Source organism: Canis lupus, chromosome 37, assembly GCF_048164855.1.
Source record: "Canis lupus baileyi chromosome 37, mCanLup2.hap1, whole genome shotgun sequence".
NCBI classification, from domain to species: Eukaryota; Metazoa; Chordata; class Mammalia; order Carnivora; family Canidae; genus Canis; species Canis lupus.
Window position 1 is genome coordinate 26,236,804 of NC_132874.1, and position 20,201 is coordinate 26,257,004.

The 20,201-nt window shown below is 37.6% G+C and overlaps 1 protein-coding gene and 1 pseudogene across 12 annotated transcripts in view; both read left to right on the top strand.

Annotated features, from left to right (window-relative positions):
- Positions 1-20,201, top strand: part of SPIDR (scaffold protein involved in DNA repair) — a 434,037-nt gene that overhangs the window by 198,711 nt on the left and 215,125 nt on the right. The gene's annotated exons all lie outside the window — the stretch shown is intronic.
- LOC140626196 (eukaryotic translation initiation factor 2 subunit 2 pseudogene) lies at positions 693-2,772 on the top strand (annotated as a pseudogene).

Sequence of the window (20,201 nt, forward strand, 5' to 3'; positions counted from 1 at the left end):
CGGGTCTCCAGGATCGCGCCCTGGGCCAAAGGCAGGCGCCAAACCGCTGCGCCACCAGGGAATCCCCTGTTTTAAATTTTTTAAGAAACCTCCGTACTGTTTTCCATAGTGGCTGCAACAATTTACATTCCCACCAACAGAACACAGGGATTCCCTTTTCTCTATATCCTCACCAATTCTTGTTATCTCGCGTCTTTTTCCTTATAACCATTCTAACAGATCTGAGGGGATATGTCATTGTCGTTTTATTTTGTATTTCCCTGATGATTGGTGATGTTGAACACCTTTTTTTTTAATACCTCTTGGTCATTTTGACACCTTCGTGGAAAAATATCTATTTCCTCTGCTCATATTTTAGTTGCTTTTTAGTTTTTGCTATTGAGTTATATGAGTTTGTGATATATTTTGGATATTAACCCCTTATCAGATACGTGATTTTCAAATTTACAAATACTGTCTTAAATTCTGTAGCTTACCTTTTCATTTTGTTAATGGTTTCTGTTGCTGTGCTGGAGACTTTTAGTTTGATGTAGTCCCATTTGTTCATTTTTGTTTTTATTGCCTTAGTTTTTGGTGTCAAGTCCAAAACTCATGACTAAGACCAATGCAAAGGAACTCACTGTGTTATCTTTTAGAAGTTTAGTGCTTCTTCTAGGTATCAGATTTTACATTCAAATCTTTATCCTAGGGATCTCTGGGTGGCGCAGCGGTTTATGCCTGCCTTTGGCCCAGGGCGCGATCCTGGAGACCCGGGATCGAATCCCACGTCGGGCTCCCGGTGCATGGAGCCTGCTTCTCCCTCTGACTATGTCTCTGCCTCTCTCTCTCTCTCTCTCTGTGACTATCATAAATAAATAAAAATTTAAAAAAAATTTAACCTATTTTGAATTAATCTTTGAGTATGGTGTAAGAAGGGGCCTAATTTTATTCTTTTGCATGTGACTGTCCAGTTTTCTAAAAAACATTTATTGAAGAGACTGCCCTTTATCCATTATATATTCACAATTTCTTTGACATCAGTTAATTGACTATTTATTTATTTATTTCTCAGCTTTGTATTCTGTTCTATTGATCTACTTGTCTGTTTTTGTGTCAAAACCATACCGTTTGTACTATTACTTTAATTTAGTTTGAAATCAGAGAGTGTGATGTCTCCAGCTTTGTTCTTGTACAGATTTCTTTGGCTATTTGGAATCTTTTGTGGTTTCATACAAATTTTAGGATTTTAAAAAATATTTCTATGAAAAATGTCATTAGAATTTTGACAGGGATTGTATTGAATCTGTAGATTGCTTTGGGTATATGGACATTTTAAAAGTATTAATTATTACAGTCCATGAGCATGGTATATCTTTGCATTTGTGTCTTCCTTGCATTAAATTTCTTTTTAATGCCTTATAATTTTCAACGTTGAGAGTTTTTACCACTATGATTAAATATCTTCCTAGGTATTTTATTCTTTTTGACACAATTGTAAATGGGATTGTTTTCTTAATTTCTCTTTTGGAATGATTGTTGTTAATGTATAACATTTAACTGATTCTTGTATAATGATTTGTATCCTGCAACTTTACTGCATTTGTCAGTTCTAACAGTTTTTTTGGCATAGTCTTTTCTGTTTTCTATTTATAAATGTAATCTGCAGATATAAACAGATATCTGCTGATATCAGTATCTTTTATTTCTTTTTCTTAGCAAATTGCTCCAGCTAAGAATTCTAGTACTGTGTTGAATAAAATTTGTGAGTTGGCATCTTTATATTTTTCCTGACCTTAGTGGGAAAGTTTATAGGTTTTCACTGTTGAGTATGATGTCAGCTATGGGCTGTTGTATATGGCCTCTATTATGTTGAGGTACATCCCCTCTGTATCCAGTTTGTTGCTAGTTTTTATCAGGAATAAATACTGAATTTTGTCAAATGCATTTTCTGCATCTATTAAGATGATCATATGATTTTTAATCTTGCTTCATTAATATGGTGTGCCATGTTGATTTGTGGGTGTTGAACCTTGACATTATGCTTGGCAATAAAAAGAAGAAAAAGAAGAACGTTAAGTTCCTAGATGAGGATGAAATACTAGAGAAAGATGAAGCTTTAGAAGATGAAGACAGCAAAAAAGATGATGGTATCTCATTCAGTAACCAGACAGGTCCTGCTTGGGCAGGCTCCGAAAGAGACTACACGTATGAGGAGCTACTGAATCGAGTGTTCAACATTATGAGGGAAAAGAATCCAGATATGGTTGCTGGAGAAAAAAGGAAATTTGTCATGAAACCTCCACAGGTTGTCCGAGTAGGAACAAAGAAAACTTCTTTTGTCAACTTTACAGATATCTATCTGTAAACTATTACATCATCAGCCCAAACATCTTCTTGCATTTTTATTGGCTGAATTGGGTACAAGTAGTTCTATAGATGGTCATAATCAACTTGTAATCAAAGGAAGATTCCAACAGAAACAGATAGAAAATGTTTTGAGAAGATATATCAAGGAATACGTTACCTGTCATACGTGCTGATCACCGGACACAATCCTGCAAAAGGACACCCGACTCTATTTCTTACAGTGTGAAACTTGTCATTCTCGATGCTCTGTTGCCAGCATCAAAACCGGCTTCCAGGCTGTCACAGGCAAGCGAGCACAGCTCCGTGCCAAAGCTAACTAATTGGCTAACCACCACTGATTTTGCAAAGTGTGTTGTGGAGATTTGGCTGGACAGGTTTACCATCAGGGTGGATATACCACTGTATTAAAAATAAGATAGAAAAGCTGCCAGGTTCTTTGGCATGTGTCTGGTTGGTCTGAAATCCTTGCTGATGCTTCATCCCTGAAGTCAGTCCTGCTTGATCATGGTGTATGATCCTTTTAATGAATTGTGGAACTGGGTTTGTCAGTACTTATTGAGGATTTTTGTATCTATGATCATCAATAATATTAGCCAATAATTTTCTTTTCTTATGATGTCCTTGTCTCATTTTAGTATCAGGGTAATGTTGGCTGCATCTAATGAGTTTGGAAGTGTTCCCTTCACTTAAATTTTTGGAAGAGTTTGAAAAGGATTGGTATTAATTCTTCTGTAAACATTTGGTAGAATTCATCAGTGAAGCCATCTGGTCCTAGACTTTTCTTTGCAGACATTTTTTATTATTGATTCCATCACCTTATTAGCAATTCACCTATTCAGATTTTCTGTTTCTTCATGATTCAGTCTTGGTAAGCTGTATACTTTGAAAGTATCCATTTCTTTTATGTTGTCGAATTCGTTGGCATATACTTATTCATAGTAGTCTCTTCTGATCCTTTGTATTTGCATGGTATCAGTTGTAAAATCTCTGATTTTATTATTTTTATTTTATTTATTTAATTCCTCTCTTTTTTACCTCCCCTCTGGATAAGTCTACCTAAATTTTTTCAACAAAACATTTCTTAGTTTGATTGATCTTTGCCATTGTCTTTTCGGTCCCTATTTATTTCTACTGTGATCTCTGTTATTTCCTTTCTTCTACTAATTCTGGGCTTAATTTGTTCTTCTCTCCTAATTCCTGGAATTTGGTTTGGTTGTGTATTTGAGGTCTTTTTCTTATGTAGGCATTTATCACTATGAACTTCCTTCTTAGTACTGCTTTTGCTGCATTCCTTAAGCTTTGGTGTTTTGTGTTTTCATTTACATTTGTTTCAAGATATTTTAAAAATTTCTCTTTTTGATCCACAGGTTATTTGGTAACATGATCTACATAATTTCCACTTTTGTGAATTTTTCCAGCTTTCTTTCTCTACTTGATTTAGGCTGTTTTTGCTGTTCTTTCTCTAGCTCCTTTAGGTGTAGGGTTAGGTTGTATATTTGAGACTTTTATTGTTTCTTGAGGAAGGCCCGTGTTGCTGTATACTTACGTCTTTTGATCACTTTTGCTGCATCTGTAAGTTTCTGAACTATCTTGTTTTTGTTTTCATTTTCTCACATGTATTTTATAAATTCTTCTTTAATTTCCTGGTTGACCCATTCATTCTTTGTTAGGATGCTCTTTTACCTCCATGTATTTGTGTTCCTTCCAAACTTTTTATGTAGTTTACTTCAGGTTTTAAAGCACTGTGGTCTAAAAATATGTATGATATAATCTCAGTCTTTTTTTTAGCAATTGAAACCTGATTTGTGAACCAGTATATGATCTATTCTCTAGGATGTTCCATGTGCACTTGAGAAGAATGTGTTTTCTGTTGCTTTAGGATGACATTGCTCTGAATATATCTGTTAAGTCCATGTGGTCCTGTGTGTCATTCAAAACCCTTAATTCCTTATTGATATTCTACTTATAAGATGTTGTCCATTGCTGCGAGTGGGATGTTAAAGTCCTCTACTATTATTGTAATAGTCCTCTTTGGTTTAAAATCTTGTTTTTGGGCAGCCCGGGTGGCTCAGCAGTTTAGTGCCACCTTCAGCCCAGGGCATGATCCTGGAGACCTGGGATCCAGTCCTGTGTCGGGCTCCCTGCATGGAGCCTGCTTCTCCCTCTGCCTGTGTCTCTGCCTCTCTCTCTCTCTCTCTCTCTCTCTGTGTGTGTGTGTGTTTCTCATGAATAAATAAACAAAATCTTTAAAAATGAATAAATAAAATCATGTTTGTCTGATATAAGGATTGCTACTCCACCTTTTTGTTGACATCCATTAGCATGATAAATGGTTCTCCACCCCCTCACTTTCAATCTGGGGCTGTCTTTCATCTAAAAGGAGTCTCTTGTAGACAGCATATCAATACGTTTTATTTTCACTATCCAATCTGAAACCCTATGTCTTTTGACTGGAGCACTGAGTCCATTTACATTTATAGTAGTTACTAAAAGATATGAATGTAGTGCCATTATATTACCTCTGGAGTTGCTGTTTCTGAGATTGTTCCTTTTGGTCTTTGTTACTTTTGGGTTCTCTCTTCACTCAAAGGATCCCCTTTAATATTTCTTGCAGGGCTGGTTTAGTGGTTCTGAATGCTTTAGTTTTTTGTTTGTCCTGGAAACTCTTTATCTCTCCTCTTCTGAATGACAGCCCTGCTGGATAAAGCATTCTTGGCTGCATATTTTTCCCATTTAACACATTGAATATATCATGCCAGTCCTTTCTGGCCTGCCAGGTCTCTGTGGACAGGTCTACTGCCAGCCATATGTGTACCCTTGTAGGTTAAGGCCTTTCCGGGATTAGTGTAAGCAGCTCTGAATTCCACTGTGTTGCATTGTTTGCTGTCTGACAGCTTTCAGCCTCAAGGAGTGAGATGAAAGTGGCAGTACCTTGCCCTCTAGCCCTGGAGCTGAAAGTTCACACTACCCACTCCTCATTGAGTCCTCCCAGAAAAGCAGTCAATCATTTTTGTCTCCTTGGTTTCTGTCCAAACTCTGTTCACACAGCCTGTGACTTAACATTTTTATCTCAGGTGCGTAACTGAGTTCAGGTCTCAAAATTTTACAGTCTCCTGCAGTATGGACTCACACTTTTCCTCCTGGGGGCTGGAGGTGGGAGTCTCATCTCGCTCTGCCTTTTGCTGGGCCATACCAGGAAAATGGTCGTGTGACCACGCAGCAGATCATGGTTTATAGCAACCCAGAGCAGAAAGCTGGCACCTAGACTCACTCTTTTCAGCTGGCCTTCCAACTCTGATGCCTGGAAGCTCTACCACACTCAGGCATCCTTGTTCTTCTTGTGACCCTAGGGATCCTGAGACCATGCTGTGCCACCTGGGATCCACTGTGCTTTGCTGATGCTCTGACACTTTTAAGCTTCGGAAATCCCTTACTGTAGCAGACTTCTGAAAGTTCTGGTTTTGTTCTCTGCTGTTTACAATAGTTTGTGGTAGCCTCCTTAAGCAGGCTCCTTCCTTTCTGCCCAATCCTCCAATATATTGCCCTGGATTCAAGTCTCTGTACCTCCTACCTTCCAAAAAGTGGTTGCTTTTCTATTTGTAGAATTACAGCATTTCATTTCTCAGATCTCTGATTGATTTCGCACATGTTCAGAATGATTTGATAACTATTAGCTGAATTCCAGAGAACAAACGTAGGGTCCCCTTCTCTACCATCTGAACATTTCCCCCAGGGTTAATGTTTGCATTTTATTTTTAGGTTCTCATAAGGGTGTATAAATATTTATAATTATTTTATCCTCTTTGTGGATTGTCCCCTTTGTATAATGATCTTCCTTGTCTTTTGTTACAGTTTCTGTTTTAAACCTTCTTTTGTCTCACATAAGTATAGTGAGCCCTGCTTTCTTCTGGTTTCCATTTTTTATGGAATATCTTTCTAGTACTTCATTAGTCTATGTATGTCCTTAAGGATGAAGTGGGTCTCTTGTATGCAACATGATGTTTGGTTTCGTTGTTGTTATTCTTGTTGTTGGTTTTTATCACTTACTCTCTGACTTTTGATTGAAGAATTTAGTCCACCTACACTTAAAGTTATTTTTCATCATTTTATCATATCAACAGACTTACTGTTGCCTTTTCACTCATTGTTTTCAGGTGGTTTTATTTTTGTTTTCCATCTCTCTTGCTTTCCTCCATTGTGATTTGATGATTTTCTTTAGTGATGTATTTTGATTCCTTTCTTAATCTTTGATGTAACTACTGTAGGTTTTTGTTTTGTAGTTGCCATGAAGTTTACATAAAATATGTCATAGTTACAGCAGTCCGTTTTAAGTTGGTAACTGTTCAGCTTGAACACATAAACTAAATTTTTGCACCTCAGTTTAGCTTTTGTTGTCATAGTCTGCATCTTTTTATATTGTGTATCCATTAACAGATTACCGTAGTTACAGGTATTTTAATAATTTTTTAACCTTTATACTAGGATTACAATTTATCTACAACCATTACAGTTTTAGATTATTTTGAACTAGCTATATATTTACCTGTTAATTTTATACTTTCTTATGTTTTCATGTTACTAATTAGAGTCCTTTCATTTCAGCTTAAAGAAATCCTTTTCATATTTCTTGCGAAGCCAGTCTAGTGGTCACAAACTGCTTCAGATTTTGATTGAATGGGAAACTCTAAATGTTCTTCAGTTCTGAAGGGCAGTTCGACCAGTAGAATATTATTGATTGATAATTGATAATTATTTTGTTGTAATAAGCTCTTCTCTTGTGTAATAAACTATTTTTCTCTTGCAGTTGTTAAGAGTCTCATTTTCATTAACTTTTAACAAGTTAACTATAATGTGCCTCAGTGTGTGTCTCTTTGGATTCATCCTACTTTGATCTTTTGGGGCTTTGTGCATCTGAATATCTGTTTCTTTCCCTAGGTTATATGAGTTTTCTGCCATTATTTCTGTGAATATACTTTTTGTGCTTTTCTTTCTCTTCTTCCTGTGAGACCATTCTTATGTATGTTATCCACTTGATGGTGTCTTATAAGTTTTTAAAACTATCTTCACTCTTTTTCATTCTTTTATCCTTTCTGTTCCTTTGTTTGGAAAAATTCCATTGCCGTTTTCTGATTCACTGACACTTTTTGCCTCTTTACCTACACGGTTTTTGAACCCCTCTAGTGAATTTTTCAGTTCAGTTAATATATCCTTGAGCTCTGTGTTTTCTATTTGAAACTTTTAAAGTATTTCCTGTCTCTTGTTGAAATTCTCACTTTGTTCATACATTGTTCTCACTGAGTATCTATATGACCATTATGTTGAACTCTTTACTGAATGAATAATTTATGTAAGTTTCATTAAGGTCAGTTTCTGGAGATTTATCTTGTTCTTTTGCTTGGAATGTGTTCCCGATTCTCCATTTTTCTTCAATCTGTTGGTTTTTATACATTAGGTAAAACTGCCACCTCTTCCAGTCTTACCAGACTGGCCTCATGTGGATGATGTACTTTGGCCATAAGCCTGGCCTGAGTTCCTGGTTATCTCTCAAACTTTTGTGATTGTCCAAACCAGTGTCTTTTTACTTAGTGGCTTTCACTATTTAAGGGTATACCAAAACCTATTGATGTCCCAAAGGTGTGAGAAATGCCCATATACCTTTCAGGTTCTCAGATGACCATTAATTACCTGCTCCATCAGCTACCTGATGCAGGCTGATTGGAAGCCTAAATTTCAGGCAATAGCTAGAAAAGTCAGAATGTTTGATATTTATGGACAAGGTCTTTGATTGTCATGACTTTTCTTTTCCACAGATGTGACATAGAGAATTAATTACTAAAAAAAAAAAAAAGAGGGAGAATTAATAACTATGTCACTAGCTTGTTCAAGGAGATTATGAAAGTGTAAACATCCAGATACACCCAGAAGGCTGCCAGTAATTAGCAGTAGTTCAATAAATGGTAGCTGAAGTTGAACTGTGATTGTTAAGTTGGAACCTTCAATGAGTGACATCCTCAGTAACTCAGTTTCCCACTTGTTGCCTTCTGTTTCTTCTTTCTACCAGGCACCTTGCCCCTCTTTTATTTTATCTGTCTAGGGACTTGTCACCCCTGGACTACCACCTCTACTCTAGTACTTTTCATTTTTCATAGACCTAAGTGAGCATATCATTTATTTGTTTCTTTATATATCCTATATTATTCCAAAATGGATTTCAAATGGCTTTAAAAATATAAAGTTTCAAGTGTGAAAATCTGCCTGGAAGAGAAGGAAGCAAACGGTGGTAAGGGGGGAAGCTCAATCAGTGCTGAGTGAGGCTCAAGCCTCTGCATGCAAACAGATCTGGTACACACGAGAAACACTGCTATATCTGATAGTGATACTTTAAACAATTCTCCTTATAAGAACAAAGCTGTAATATAGAAATAAAACAATATAGTATAGCAAGTATAGTAACTGGTTTAATGAGAAGTATTTCTCTTAATAACTGTTGGTGCAAGCAGCCAGCATAAGAAATCAGGTTTATTCAGTGAGATTGTGGATTTTATAGTATCTTTTGGTTCTCTTATCATGGGACTGTTTCGAGTATCTCTGAGCATAATCCTAAGTGAATGAAATGAAGATAAAAATACTTTATGTTAAATTTACTGAAACATTGTATCTACAGCCAGTATCTGTGTAGCAGATGTTTAATGAATTTTAGGGATTTAATTATTCACATTAACTTATTTCATAGCAAATTAATCAGCATTAACTTGGTGTTTTTTACAATAAAGGTAATAAAAAAAGTAGTCCTCATATACTTAATCTAAGAGTACTTTTGGGGATATCTAGAGAAAAGTATAAAAGAGCAAAATCTTTAAGCCAATTCTCAGCAGATATTTCTTTCAGATGATCTTTTGATAAGGATTAGGTAGCAGTGAGTTTAATTAACATTGTGCTGCTTATGTACTTTTATTCTTTGTTTCATTCAGAAGATGTTTTCAGAGTGCCAAGTGCAGGGAATATACTCATGTCAGTACCTTAATGGAGTTGCCAGTCCAACTAGTGGTGACAGTTCTGTAAGCAGCCAGCTACAGCATGATGGGTAGAGAGAGTGCATGGGAGGGCAGAGAGAGCCTCCAGTACAGGCAGCCTCAGGAAGGTGGAATTGTGCTGATATCCAGAGGATGAGATGGATGAGCTGGGGACAGCAGGTAAGATTTGTGGCAAAATAACTCATTTTTTGGAAAGTAAAGGAGCCTCATTATAAGGAAGATAGGGTGTGGCCATGGGTGAAGCTAGCGCTGTCAGCACCCAGAGCCTAAGGGACTTGTGCTGTGTGGCTAGGTCAAGACTCAGTCTGGAAAATAGAGGAGTAACAGATTACATAATTAGGTGTGTGATTTAGAAAATTCACCCAAAACTATGTGAAGAATGAGTTGGGGCAGGATGGGGCATTGAGGCTAGAAACAAGCGTAGCAGTGAGGAGGCTCTTGCAGTGGCTGGGTGAAAGGTGGTGAATGAGCCAGCTAGTGGAGACAGTGGTGGTGGCAGACGCAGCTGGGTCCTGAGAATGCCCAGGGGGATGAAGGCTTGGAGGGCAGACTGAATTTTTTAGCTTGGAAGTTTGGGGTTTTTATAATGCATAGATGGTTGCACCTTCACAGTGGTAGAGAAAATACAAGGAGCAGGTTCAAGATATTATTTGTTTCTTGGTTAGTCAGAAATTGGCTGACTGTGCTTTAAAAATCAGCTGAGCTGAAGCTGGTGAACATGTGGAGCCTAAGAGTGATGTATGTTTAAATGGAGTGCCCATTCCGCTTGCACAGAAGGATGCTGTCTTAGTCCATCCAGGCTGCTATAATAACTTACCATAAACTAGGTGGTTTATAAACGACAGGAATTGATGTTGCAGACTTCTCAGGGCTGGGAGGGCCAGGATCAAGGCCTGAACGTCTCAGTGTCTGGTGAAAGTCTGCTTCCTGGTTCACAGACAATGCTTTCTCATAGCGTCCTCATATGGCAGAAGGAGTCCTGAGGGGTCCCTTTTATAAGACCACTAATCCTATTCATGAGGGGTTCACCCCGGTGGTACCCCAAAGATTTCACCTCCAGACACCATCACATTGGATGTTAGGTTGTAAAATGTGAATTTGAGGTGGACACAAGCATTTAGTCTATAGCAGGCACCAAGGGCTTACCTGCAACAGAACCACAGGTCTAGAAAAGACATTTGGGTTCACCTTGAATACATGGTCACTGTGAGTAAAGTTCTTGAGTTTCTATCCCATAAAGCAATAACATTTCTGAGTGTTATCCATTAGAAGGGAAATTACAGTCAAATGCTTATAAAATATGATTGCAGTGTGGTATCAGATAGACCCTCCAAGTAAACTGGCTATAAAATGTATATCTGAATGATTTGCCTAAGGTAAATAAACCTGTTGAGTGTAGGGGAATGTTTACCAAATAAGACAACGTTGGTTTTTGAGTAATTGATCTGAAGTCACTTTTAATTAGCAGTGGCAGTTGCTTATCTATGTCATTCCTAGCTTATGGTAATACAATAATATATAAGTTGCTTTTGAATAATTTTTTATTCCTTATTTTGGTTAGGGAGGGAAGCATTTTTATCATCTCAAAGTGGTATAAAGTCAGCAAGATAAAATTTTAAAAAGGTTGTAGAACATAATTCTATTTCACTTTGGTAGAAGTCATCTGATCTGCTAGGAGACCATTCTCTCGTGGCTTTGACTGTGCAATGGGTACAGCTTCTATCACGGTGTCATAAATAGGCATCTATAGGGAGCTGTGCAGCCACAGCCCACCACTATCATTTACCAAGTAAAAGGAGAAAAAGCACTAGGAGTGCTAAATGCCAAATGCTATTGCTGAGATTTGTCCTCCAGGTGATACATTTCTAGGGCTGAGCAGTGGCCAGAAAACAGATCAAAGTGGACCTGCTCCTTCCCCTTTGTTTTATCAATAGCTGCCTGTTTTGAATCTACCTAATGAATCAAATACATCCATGTGCTGTTAATAAGAGCTGCTTGGTATCAGACACTGTGCTAGGTACTGAAGATTCAGAGGTTAATATAAAGACAAGATGGCTTTAATGTCCAAATAGAAGATGAGGAAGAAGGTGATTTAAGCTGTTATTTTATTAAAAATTGTTACTAAGCAATGTTTAGAGAATTGCTTAAATATAGTATCTTAGACACAAACGTCTCTTACTATGTGGGTTAAGTGTTTGATTAATTGAGTATGTCCTCATTTAATAACCTGGGGGGAAATGTTAAGTTTTAAATCCCTAGGTATAATAGCATGCATCATTTTATTAAAATGAATGGTTTGTACTTGAAACTCTTTTGCTCGTATAAAGAAGAAATTCCAGCACTCTGCATGATGGTGCAAGTGGCTAGCTTAGCTGGCGGATGACATCAAATGTTGAAGAGGTGAATAGCTTCATTCACATAAACTGAAAATGTGTGATCTTGAATCGATGTCCTTGCTGTTTCCAGTGATCTGTGGGAAGCCTGTGTGTGCTTCGCCATGTGGCCTATTTTGGATTTCATGTCTGTCTTATCCATGGCAGCTGATCCAGTAGAAAGGGTCCAAATATCTTAGTCCTAGAGTTGAGAGGAGTCTTCTTCATTCCTTCATGGCAATTAGTCTTTTAATTGAGAATGGTGCAGGTTTGTCAGAAGAAAACTACACTGCTTATGTGTTCACAAGGTTACTTGACATCCAAACTTCAGAGGCTTTTAATACTGATTTTATTAAATTTGTCAGTACTTTTCTGATAGAATGTTGATAAATGCAGCCATTCTTTGTAATAGAGGCAAAAGTTAGGGATATTGAAATGTTAATTCAAGATAACTAGCAATGATGGATCTGAAGCCACCTGCATTCATGGGATTATTGAATAGTGTGGATGAGAATTGCAGAAAAGGTAAAGACTTTCTTGAAGAATACAGTATGAGTCATCTGCCCTGGAGCTGTGTTGGGACATTGCTCCTTAAAGTATGCTGGGTGCTGTTACCTTCTGATTTTCTTCCTTTTTACACCATCACAATGTCACGACTGATATAAGATGTAACGGTATTTTTGATCATTACATTTAATTTGGAATTTTAGTTATGAGAGAGATCTGGGGAAAGAAATATGTAATTTGACAGTTGTATAGATATGCTGAATAAAAAATGGAGAATTGTAATATAGCTCTCAGACTTTCAAGATTAATGATGAAAAGTAGGACTTAGAGGCATGATGGGCTTTTCTGAGGATGGTAGTAATGGTCTATATCTTGACAGGTGTTTGAGTTATATACGCATGTGCATTTGTCAGAACTCAGTGAATGTTCATTTCAAAATTCTGCATTACATTGTATGTAAATTTACCTTTAATAAAACTTTAAAATATTGACTATCAGTTAGTGATAAGGAGCTAAAGTATTTTTTTTTTTTGGGTCTTTATTTTTTTTTATTTATTTTTTATTTATTTTAATTTATTTTTTATTGTGTTCAATTTACTAACATACAGAATAACCCCCAGTGCCCGTCACCCATTCACTCCCACCCCCCGCCCTCCTCCCCTTCTACCACCCCTAGTTCGTTTCCCAGAGTTAGCAGTCTTTACGTTCGCTAAAGTATTTGAGGTAGATGTGTACTGATGTCTGTAGTTATTTTGAAATGCATCAGAGATAATAAGTTGGTGTGTTAGGTTAAGTGTAGTAAAATGTTAATAGTGGAGTCTAAGTAGTGGATTATTAATCCTCTAAGATTATTTCAACTTTGCTGTATGTTTGAAAATTTCCTAATAAAAACAATGGAATAAAAGTGGTTATTTTTAAACTGAGGATGTCCAGAAAACAGGAAAACTAGAGATGTTTTGTGATCAAAGGTTTAGCAAGTAAGTCATTGATGGGATATTGTTTTATCTACTAATAAATTTGAAGCTATATATCCCCAGGAGACAGTAGAGGCTATCTATGTGGCTAGGTATTGGGCCCCAAGGAACACCAAAAGCTGGTGATCACGACAGTGAGCTCCTTCACAGCATTATTTTGTTTTTTGTTTGTTTTTTCTTTCAATTTTTTTTTAAATCACAGTGAGTTAACATATGGTGTAATATTAGTTTCAGGAGTAGAATTTAGAGATTAATTGCTTACATATAACCTTGAGGGCTCATCACAAGTGCCCTCCTCAATACTCGTCACCCATTTTACCCCATCCCCCACCACACCTTTCCTCCAGCATCCCTCATTTGTTCTCTATAGTTAAGAGTCTATTTTCTGGTTCTCTTTCTATTCTCTTTGCTTGTTGGTTTTGGTTCTTAAGTTTCACATATGAGTTAAATCATATGGTATCTGTCTGTCTCTGACTGACTCATTTCACTTAGCATAATAAATCTAGTTCCATCCTCATTGTTGGCAAGATTTCATTACTTTTTATGGCTGAGTAATATTCCAGTGTGTGTGTGTGTGTGTGTGTGTGTGTGTGTGTGTGTGTGTGATGTATATATGTATATACCACATCTTCTTTACCACGCATCATTCGATGGACACGGGCTTTCTCCATAGTTTGACTATTGTTGATAGTTGCTGTAAACATTGGGGGTGCACGTATCCCTTTGAGTTAGTGTTTTGTATCCTTTGGGTAAATACCTAGTAGGATAGTTGCTGGATCATAGGATAGTTCAATTTTTCAGTTCTTGAGGAACCAACATACTGTTTTCCAGAGTGGCTACATCAGTTTGCATTCCCACTAATAGTATAAAAGCATTCCCCTTCTTCCTGTCTTTGCCAACACCTATAGTTTACTGTGTTGTTAATTTTAGCCATTCTGACAGATGTGAGGTGATATCTCATTGTGGTTTTGATTTGTATTTCCCTGATGATGAGTAATATTGAACATCTTTTCATGTATCTGTTAGCCACCTAGATGTCTTCTTTGGAAAAATATCCATTCATGTCTGCCACCCATTTTTTTTAACTGGATTGTTGTTTATTGACTTTAATAAGTTCTTTGTATACTTTGGATACTAGTCCTTTATGAGATATATCATTTGCAAATATCTTCTCCCATTCTGTATGTTGCCTTTTTGTTATGTTGATTGTTTCCTTTGGTTTGCCAAAGGTTTTTATCTTGATGAAGTCCTAACTGTTTATTTTACTTTTATTTCCCTTATTCATTGACATGTCTAGTAGAAATTGCTATGGCTGATGTCAAAGAGGTTACTGCCTATGTTCTTCTCTAGGATTCTGAGGGTTTCCTGTCTCATGTTTAGGTCTTTAATGTATTTTGAGTTTATCTTTATGTATGGTTTAAGAGAGTGGTTCAGTTTCATTCTTCTGCATGTTGTTGTCCAGTTTTCCCAATGCCATTTGTTGAAGAGACTGTCTTTTTTCATTGGATATTCTTTCCTGCTTTGTCAAAGAGTCCATTTCTGGGTTTTCTGTTCTTTTGCATTGATCTATGTGTCTATTTTTATGCCAGTACCATACTGTCTTGATGCCTACAACTTTGTAATGCAGTTTAAAGTCCATAATTATGATGCCTCCAACTTTGCTTTTCTTTTTCAAGATTGCTTTGGCCATTCAGGGTCTTTTGTGGTTCTGTACAAATTTAAGATTGCTTGTTTCAGCTCTGTGAAAAATGCTGATGGTATTTTGGTAGGGATTGCACTAATGTGTAGATAGCTTTGGATAGTGTAGATATTTTAAAATATTTGTTTTCCCAATCCATGAGCATGGAATTTTCTTCCATTTCTCTGTGTCCTCTTTAATTTCTTTCATCAGTGTTTTATAGTTTTCAGAGTACAGGTATTTTACTACTTTGTTTAGGTATATTCCTAGGTATTTATGGCTTTTGATACAGTTGTAAATGGGATGCTTTGATTCTCTTTCTGCTGCTTTATTATTGGTGTATAGAAATGCAACAGATATTTTTTTTTAGGATTTTAATTCATTCATGAGAGAGACAGAGAGGCAGAGACAGAGGTAGAGAGAGAAGCAGGTTCCTCATAGGAGCCTGATACGAGACTCGATCCCAGGACACTCAACCACTGAGCCACCCATGTGTCCCGCAACAGATTTTGGTATGTTGATATTTTATCTTCTGACTTTACTGAATTCATGTTTCAGTACTAGCAATCTTTTGGTGGAGTCTCTGGGTTTTCTAGATAGAATATCGTCATCTGTGAATAGTAAAACTTTAACTTCTTTACTAGTTTGGATTCCTTTTTGTTGTTGTCTGATTGCTGAGGCTACGACTTCAGAAATATCTTAAAAAACAGTGTGAGAGTGGACATCCCTGTCTTGTTCCCAACCACGGAGAAAAAGTTCTTGTTTTTTTTTCCCCATTGAGGATATTAGCTGTGGGTCTTTCATATGTTGAGATATGTTACCTCTATCCCTACTTTGTTGAGGGTTTTTATCAAGAATGGATGCTGTACTTTGACAGATGCTTTTTCTGCATCTATTAAAAGGATCATATGGTTCTTATCCTATTTTTATTAACGTAATGTATCACACTGATTGACTTGCAAATATTGACCAGCCTTGCATCCCAGTAATAAATCCCACTTGACTGTAGTGAATGATTCTTTTAATGTACAGTTGAATTTTATTTGCTAGTACCTTTTTGAGAATTTTTGCATCCAATTCTTCAAGAATATTGGCCTGTAATTAACTTTTTTAGTGAAGTATTTGGTTTGGCAATCCAGGTGATGCTGGCTTCATAGAATGAGTTTGGAAATTTTCCTTCCATTTCTATGTTTTAGAATAGTTTGGGAAGAATAGGCATTGACTCTTCTTTAAATACTTCATAGATTTTCCTGGGAAGCAGTCTGGCTCTGGACTTTTGTTTGTTGGGAGATTTTTGATTACTGATTCGATTCCTTTCCTGATTATGGGTCTTTTCTATTTCTTCCTTTTTCAATTTTGGTAGTTTATATGTGTCTAGGAATTTTTTAAAAATATTTATTTATTTATTTATGATAGACGAGAGAGAGAGAGAGAGAGAGAGAGAGAGAGAGAGGCAGAGGAGGAGGGAGAAGCAGGCTCCATGCCAGGAGCCCGACGCGGGACTCGATCCCGGGACTCCAGGATCACACCCTGGGCCAAAGGCAGGCGCCAAACCGCTGAGCCACCCAGGGATTCCCTGTGTCTAGGAATTTATCATTTCTTCTACATTGCCCAACTTGTTGGCATATAATTTTTTATGATATTTTCATAATTATTTGTGTTTTTGAGGTGTTATTTTTTCCTCTCTCGTTTGTGATTTTACTTATTTGGATCCTTTCTCTTTTCTTTTTGATAAGTCTGGCTATGGGGTTATCAATTTTATTAATTGTTTCAAAGAACCAGCTCCTGGTTTCCTTGATCTATTCTTCTGGGACTTTTTTTGTTTGTTTTTGTGTTTGTTTCTATATCATTTATTTCCTGTCTGATCTTTATTATTTTTCTTCTCATGCTGGCTTTCTGCTTCATTTGTTTTCCTTTATCTAGCTCCTTGAGGTGTAAAGTTTGGTTGTTTGAGATTTTTCTTACTTCTTGAGGTAGACTTGTTAGGCCCCCTTTTATGATCACTTTTGCTGTATTCCATCTTTTCATTTCATTTGTTTTCAGGTATTTTTATATTTCTTCTTTAATTTCCTGGTTAACCCAATCATTCTTTAGTAGGATGTTCTTTAACATCCATGTATTTGTGCTCTTTCCAGATTTTTTCTTGTGATTGACTTCATCTTTCATAGTGTTGTGGTCTGGAAATATTTATGGTATGATCCCGGTCTCTCTGTACTTGTTGAGGCCTGATTTGTGACCCAGTGTGTGATCTATTGTGGAAAATGTTCCATGTGAACTCTAAAAGAACGTATATTCTGCTGCTTTAGGATGGAGTGTTCTTAATATATTCGCTAAGTCCATGTGGTCCAGTGTGTTATTCAAAGTCATTGTTTCCTTGTTGATTTTCTGCTTGCACGATCTCTCTGATTGTATAAGTGCGGTGTTAAAGTTCCCTACTATTATTTTATTATCATTGAGTTCCCTTATGTTTGTTATTAGTTGTTTTATATATTTGGATGCCCCCAAGTTTGGGGCATAAATACTTAAAATTGTTAGATCTTCTTGATGCATGGACCCCTTTAAATGATTTAGTGCCGTTCTTCATCTCTTGTTATGTTCTTTGGTTTAAAATCTCACTTGTGTGATGTAAGTATGGGTAGTCTGGCTTTCTTTTAATGCCCATTAGCGTGATAAATGGTTTTCCATTTCCTCACTTTCAGTCTGCAGGTATCTTTCATGTAAAATGAATCTCTTGTGGACTGCATAGAGATGAGTCTTGTTTTTTTCATCAGTTCTGACAGCCTATGTCTTTTGATTGAAACATTTAGTCCATTTACCTTCAGAGTGATTATTGATAGATATGAATTTAGTGTCATCGTATTACTTGATAAGTTGTTTTATCTGGAGATTTTCTCTGTTCTTTCTAGTCTGTCACTTTTGGTCTTTCTTTCCCACTCAGAGCCCCCTTCAGTATTTTTTGCTCTGCTGGCTTAGTGATCATGAACTCCTTTAGTTTTTGTTTGTCAGGGATGCTCTTTATCTTTCCTTCTATTTTGAATGACAGCCTTGCTAGATAGAGTATTCTTGGCTGCATATTTTTTTCCCATTCAGCAAGTTGTATATCTCATGCCATTCTCTTTTGGCCTGACATGTTTCTGTGGTGAGGTCTGCTGCTAACCTTATTTGTCTTCCCTTGTAAGTTAAGAACTTCTTTTATCTTACTGCTTTTAGGATTTTTTTTCCTTATCTCTATGTTTTGAGAATTTAATCCTGATATGTCTTGTTGTTGGCTGGCTTTTGTTAATTTTGGTGGGAGTTCTTTGTGCCTCCTGGATTTTGATATCTTTTTCCTCCCCCAGATTAGGGAAGTTACAGCTTATAATGTGCTCAAATGAATCTTAGGACCCCTTTTCCCTCTCTTATTCTTTTGAGATTCTTATAATACATATGTTACTGCATTTTAGGGAGTCACTGAGTTCCATAAGTCTACACGTGTGATCCAGTATTTTTCTTTTCCCTTTTCTTTTCAGCTTTATTATTTTCCATAGTTTTATCTTCTATATCACTTCACACTTTTTGCTTCTTCCATGCTTTTGGTCATTACATCCAATTGGTTTCTCATCTTGGTTATAGCATTTTTTTATTTTGGTCTAGTTTTTAGGTCTTTCATTTCTGTGGTAAGGGACTCCCTTGTTATCTTGTATGCTTTTCTTAAGTTCAGCTAGTATCCTTGTGATTATTGCTTTAAATTCTATAGCAGGCATATTACTTATATCACATCCCTGGCAACAACATTTTCTTATTCTTTCTTTTGGGATGAATTTTCTTCCATTTTGGCATTTGGCTAGGTCTCTGTCTTCTTCTGTGTGTTAGGAAGGCCTGTTATGTTTCCTGTTCCCGAGAGTAATGGCTTTATAAAGAAGAGGTCCTGTACTGTCGAATGCCTTGCACTTCAGGAAGTGTCTCTAGTATATCCTGTGTGCACTCTGCTGTGTTTTGGCTGCTTTTTGCCTCAGGTCATGCTCTGCAGAGTTTCTTCTTCTCTATAGTGGGGAGTGTTTGGACCTAGGTCAGACTGTGGGAAGTTTAAACCAGGTGTACTCTGTTCTTGTTAATTGAAACCTGATGCTATTTCCACTAGAGCTATAGCTTTGCAGCACTCTATGATCAGTAGATGTGGCGTATGAGGGGATGCAGCGGAGGGGGGGTTGGTTGTGCTGGTCTTCTGGGGGAGGGGTCCACTGCTCTGGTTCTCAGGCGCACTTTCCCTGGTAAAGCAGCACTTGTTGAGTGCAGGGGGGTGGGGCTTGGTGTAAGAGGTTTAGGCAACCACTGTTGGCACTGTGCTGCTTACTGAAGTTAGTTTATGCTGGGAGTTGCGGGGAGAAAGGGTTCCAGCTGCCCCTCCTCCACCCAAAGAGGGGAGTTCACTGTCCTGGGAGTCCTAACAGAAGAGCGAACTATCTTCCCTCATGTATCTGCCTGCTTGGCAGTGCAATGCACCTGTTTTATCCTAGGCAGATCAACGGAGTTTTAAAAGTCCAAACTTTAGGGGAACCGACCTAGTGTAGTCCCATGCTGGTCTTGTGGGGAGAGACTCCCTGCCCTAGGGCTGGTGCAGGTTTGTCCCAGAAGTGCAGGTTTGTCCCAGAAATGCAGTCGCACCAAGGCACAGGAGCTTTGGAGTTTGGAGTAAAGCACAGCAAAGAGCTAGTGTCCACATTAGCCATCCTCAGCAGGTGGCTCTAAGCCTTTGCTGAGGAGGGGATAAGTGTAATGGTGTCCACTGGCTCTTTTGACCCCAGACAGGCATTGCTATCTCCCAGATGTGTTCCAAGAAAGGGAAACCACATATTAAATGAGGAGTTAATACCCAAAATACATAAATTTGGGTCTCTTCCCAAAAGTGGGTCCCAGAGCATCCTCAGACATGGGTCAACACTACCAGCCTATCTGTTCTCCTTCTCCACAGGAGCACTACCCCCTCGCCACCGAATTCCATACCACACACAGCGTGGACCTCTAAAACCCCATTCTTTGAGCTCTGCTGGTTGTAAAAGTTCAGTGCCTCTTGTTTCCCAGTCAGTGTCTTTGGGGAAGTGTTTCCATTGTGCTATCCCCTGTGCTGTCCTCTCTCTTGCTCTCCCTTCTCTCTGTGATCAGGGCTCCCTCCTTTCTCCAGCACCCATGGTCCTTTTCTCCCCCAGATTACATATCTGTATTTCATGCCTTCCACAATGTGGCCTCTTTTTTCCCTCTAGTTGTGCAGTTTGTTCTGTCAGAGACATTATTTCGTTTACAAGTTTCGGAC